The 4,796-nt window shown below is 35.6% G+C and overlaps 1 long non-coding RNA gene across 1 annotated transcript; it reads left to right on the top strand.

Annotated features, from left to right (window-relative positions):
- The first annotated feature begins 1,335 nt into the window (after positions 1-1,335).
- LOC124855455 lies at positions 1,336-4,147 on the top strand. The gene is made up of 4 exons (XR_007035086.1): positions 1,336-1,435; positions 1,527-1,733; positions 1,837-1,981; positions 3,139-4,147. It is a non-coding gene; the product is annotated as an uncharacterized LOC124855455 (long non-coding RNA).
- Positions 4,148-4,796: the final 649 nt, after the last annotated feature.

The raw sequence follows: 4,796 nt of genomic DNA on the forward strand, positions 1-4,796 counted from the left end.
CTCCAACAAGACTTCAGTTGTTTCTTGGTTCAGATAGGATTGTGGCGCACCTGATTATACAGAGCCTTGCATGCCTCGTTAGCGATTCTTAGCATTTTGTCACGTATCATCCACTAACTTTAATTGTGGACTGTAAAGGAGATGATACGTAGGATTTTTTTTTTTAAGTGTGGGGTGCTGTGAGTCAATACTGTGTAATGCAAGTTTTTCAGATGTGTCTTTACCAGATGTGCACACCAAGAGTCTAAAACCTATTTCCATTCTTCTTTGGAAAAAAATGTTCAGGTTCAGACTAGATGGAGAGCTTCTGAGATCAATTATGTTCAGTCTTGCCACAAATTCTCTGTTGGATTTTGGTCTGGACTTTGACTGGGCCATTCTAACTTTTGGTTTCCCTTATTTTAAGCCATTCCATTCTGGCTTTGTGTTTAGAACCAGTCTCTTCCTGAAAAGGGAACCTTTTCTCCAGTCTCATGTCTGTTACAGGCTATATCAGTTTTTCTTCCAAAACTGCCATTAATGTACCACCTCTGACCAACTTTCCTGCTGAAGAAAAGTATCTCTGCACCATGATGCTGCCACCACCATGCCTCACTGTGTGGTTGGTGAGTCACTGGTGACATGCGGTGTTAGTTTTCTCGGATTCTCAGCTGAACAGGGCTGGTCTAAGGTTGAATGAGACTTGGAAAGGTTATGGAATGGAAAGTTTGATGAGAAGAAATTATTACATTTGCATTAGAATATAGGTACAACTTGCAAATTATAAAGGTTTTCCTTAGTATGTTAATAAACTAAAACAAGCAAGTAAGAAAACCAGAAAGATTTCAAATTTGCCATGGTTCCAACTAAAATTTGCCATAAAAAAAGATAAATATGTTTCCATTTTATGTGTTCAAGGGTTAAAAAAAACTTGTTCACAAATAGATATTTTACAGCATTATGTGTGCCACTGGTTTCACGAGAGGCAAACCTGTTTAAACTTGCAAGTACATTGTATATGTGCAGCAGCTGTAATAAAAACTCAAATGTGGACTGACTTTCTCAGTCAGAATTTGGACACTGAGGGTTTAAATCTCAGTTTAAAAAAAGAACATACATTTAAGAGCTTTTGGGTCCCCCAAGCTAATGAGGGCAAATGAACACACTTCAACTCTGTTACTTACTTATACTTTGTTCTAAACTAGGGGAGTCAAACTCCAGTCCTCATGTTGAGCAATTATTATATGTATGTATGGCTGAAATAACTCCTCAACATGCAATCAAGTTCAGAGTTCAGTACAGAGTCTTGCTAATTATATAATTATTGTATACAGGTGTGCTGAAGCTCATGTGCATCTAAAACCTACGGAATACTGTCCCCTGTGGACTGGGGTTTGAGATCACTAATCTAAATCATTACATTAATGATCTGGCTGTATGGTTATCCTGCTAGAAGGTGAATCCAGTTTTGACTCATTTGCAGCCTGTAACAGGTTTTCTTCTAGAACTGTCTGTTATTTATTCATCTTCTATTTTACTCTGACCAGCTTCGCTGTCCCTGCTACTGAAGATCATTCCCACAGCAAGATGCTCCCAACATATTTCAATGTGAGGAGGGTGTTTTCAAAGTGATGTGCTGAGCATTTTGCATGTGGGCCATGAAACAATCGGCATGTGGACATCCAACTAACAGTTTGGAGCTTGCTTGCTATAAAATATCCTGGGCCTGAAGCCTCCTTTTCATACCCAAAAAGGTCAGATATAAAAATAGCAAATTTCTGTTGGGGTTGATATGAATTGATAAGATACCTTTGATGTTAAGGAGATATATTAAAATTAACAATGACTCTCTTTAAGGCGTGCACATGCATGGTTGTCTGTCCTGTGTGTCTCTGCGTTGCCCCGTAATGGACTGGCGACCTGTCCATGGTGTAACCTGCCTCTTGCCTACGACCTTTGGAGATAGGCACCAGCCCCTCAGAAACCCTGCAAAGACAAGCAGGTATTGACAATAGATGGATGGATGCATGGATGGACAGATGTCTTTAGGGTATGGATTTCTGCAAACTGTTTTGTTAGACTCCTTCCTCAAAGAAAAATAAGTCACCTATACAACTCTAAGTTTTATGCACAGAAGCCAAACTTTCCAAATTGCAGAAGCAAAACATTAAGTAAACAAACAAATATAATAACATGCTATTTTTGTACACGATTAACAAAGAAGACAGCGATTATAGCACAACTTCACCTAAATAAATTCCCATTTCACTTGCATGAAACTCTTGCTGATCAAAGAGAGTATACAATCCACAATTTTTTCAGTGAGATTAAGTTGAAGGTAAATACATATTGTTTTGGTGTCATTTTACTGTATTCAGCCTATAGTAGTATGCAAGACAGAATTAAAATAAATTTTAAAAAGCCACTGTTTATTTAATTTTTATCCAGATTGGGTGTGTGTAAAAGCGTTTTTAAGGATTTTTGTTTGGACAAGTTGTGTCGGCCCCACCTTTGAAATAAAAATTCCACCCATGTCTGGGGGTTCAGAGATAAACACATTCTGGAAAATTTCTGTGATGTGATTTCTCCTTTGGTTTAACTTTATATTTGTTCAGTCAGAACATCAGGAAAGGGTGGATCTTCCTTTAAAGATAAAAGAAAGAAGCTGCAGGTTCCGTTACAGCATGCAATAGTTAACTAATCCTGGATAGTCGAGAAATGTTTATCCAGAGATGTGTTTCAACTGCGAAGCAAAATGAGTGTTTGCTCAGTAATTTAGGCACATTGGTTCCCATTGATGTTAGGGCAAAAAATGCCCAAAGATGCAATGGACATTTTAAGCTTAAGGCCCATCGACATTCTAAACTGGATACTATGGAAATAGGCACATTTAAAAAAAAAGTTTTCATGTATTTTCAAATATCTAGACATTTATTTCTCTTTGTTACTTCAGTCTTTTGTTGGTTTCAGGCTATAAATGCATGGTCTTACACTGCATATTTTTCATGGTATTTTGTATCCCATTAAAAGATTGTTTTATAACAAGAAATAAAGCTCTCAATCTTCATATTTACACCTTTAACCTTTGTCCTCATTAAGAATAATAACACCTACATCATCCTGCCTTTAATCCATTGTCTCCATGCTTGCTGTTTTCAGATGACCACCAGCCTAAGCTCATGTGTTTTCTCTCTGTAAAGTCATTTACTTTATTAGCTGTCTGCTTTTGATAAGATTGTACATCTCTATCTTGTTCCTGTGTCACTGCTGTTCTCAGCGATGCCTTGAACTTGCTCCCAAGTGGCATTGATTTCATTTTTCCTGTTTTGTTTGTTGTTTTGCTCTTTGATATTAAGTGTTGAAGAACTATATTTCTTAAAATTATATGAGAAGGGAATTGTAAAATATACTCTGTTTTATTGTTTGTTTGAACCACAACCCCAGCTGATTCTTCTTCAGGCCAACAGCAAAGAAAACTGATGAGTAAAAAGCTTTTCAGGATGAAAGGCCTGTTTATATTTCCTACCTGTCGTAATCTGCAAGTAACTGTATGCGCTGAAATGTTTTTATTGTTTCATGTTTCCACAGCCTACATTTCGTAGATAGATTCATATTTTACATGTAGATAGAGAAAGTTGGTAAAATCTGCCTATGTTTACCACACATTTACTGAAATGCATGAAATGAAAATGAATAACCCTATCTTTTGATGTAAAACTGAAACTCACATGAGTTTTGAATAAATCAAATCAGAGACCTTGGACTGACCACAAACAGCTCAGAACTTGAGATAAGGTCACCCCCTTGTGGAGAAAATAAGGTTTAAGGTAAAATCTGTGGCCTCTTTCAGCAAGAACTGTCATTAGTTTAGCAATAATGTCTGTGCTATTCATCAAAAAGAAAAGGAAACTATATTACACTGCCTTTATTCGCAGGCCTAGATTTAAGTGGATGTGGGCTAGTGTCAACTGTTCTGCACTACCCACACAAATGTCCTTTTGAACAAGCAAATTGTAATTGATTAATAGTTCAATATATCATTTTAGGAATTGTTAAAATGAAAATATAATATTTCCAAAACAGCCGTGGTCATTTCAAAAAGGTTTCTTATAAAAATGACATTATTTCTGAAATATTTATCCATCCATAGAAAAGACCCAGAACAATATGTTACTGTTCAGAGTGCAATGATACATCCAGCTCATGGTGCAAACGATTGCAAATTATTTATTTATTTGTTTATCAAACCTTTATTTGCTGTAATCTATTTAATAAAATATTGACATACTGAAATAATTGTGGCTATGTTTATTTCTTCATTTAATGCATTTATTTCCAATTCTACTTAAATTATTATAGTTATTTATTGAATTGTGGGACTTTTGGTTCTCCAAAGTGCTGTAAAATAAATACTGAAATATTTCTATACAATTATCATAACATAGTATTAATCAACATTTTAATTAATTTTTCTCATTCAATAATTTAATAATCTGAATTATAATTTTTTTGCTCGTTTAAAATTCTATGTAAAATTTCACATGTGTAAATATTCATTTAACGACATGTATTTTTGAGATTGTGGCACGTTTGTTGCCTCATAAGAAAATGTGTTTTGGTACTTGAATATCAGCCCGTGGCAACAGCGGAATAAAATCGATTATCTATGTTGTTTATATCTATGCTGGGTGTGCGCATCTATGCCGCACATGTATTCGGCTAAGCTAGGGTCTACGTTATTTCCAAATCCTAGTTCCTGACAGAGGCAGCGTTAATAAATATCGAAAATAGAGAAGTCATGTTGCTTTTTCCAAAAT

This window comes from Girardinichthys multiradiatus, chromosome 19 (assembly GCF_021462225.1).
Source record: "Girardinichthys multiradiatus isolate DD_20200921_A chromosome 19, DD_fGirMul_XY1, whole genome shotgun sequence".
Taxonomy (NCBI): domain Eukaryota; kingdom Metazoa; phylum Chordata; class Actinopteri; order Cyprinodontiformes; family Goodeidae; genus Girardinichthys; species Girardinichthys multiradiatus.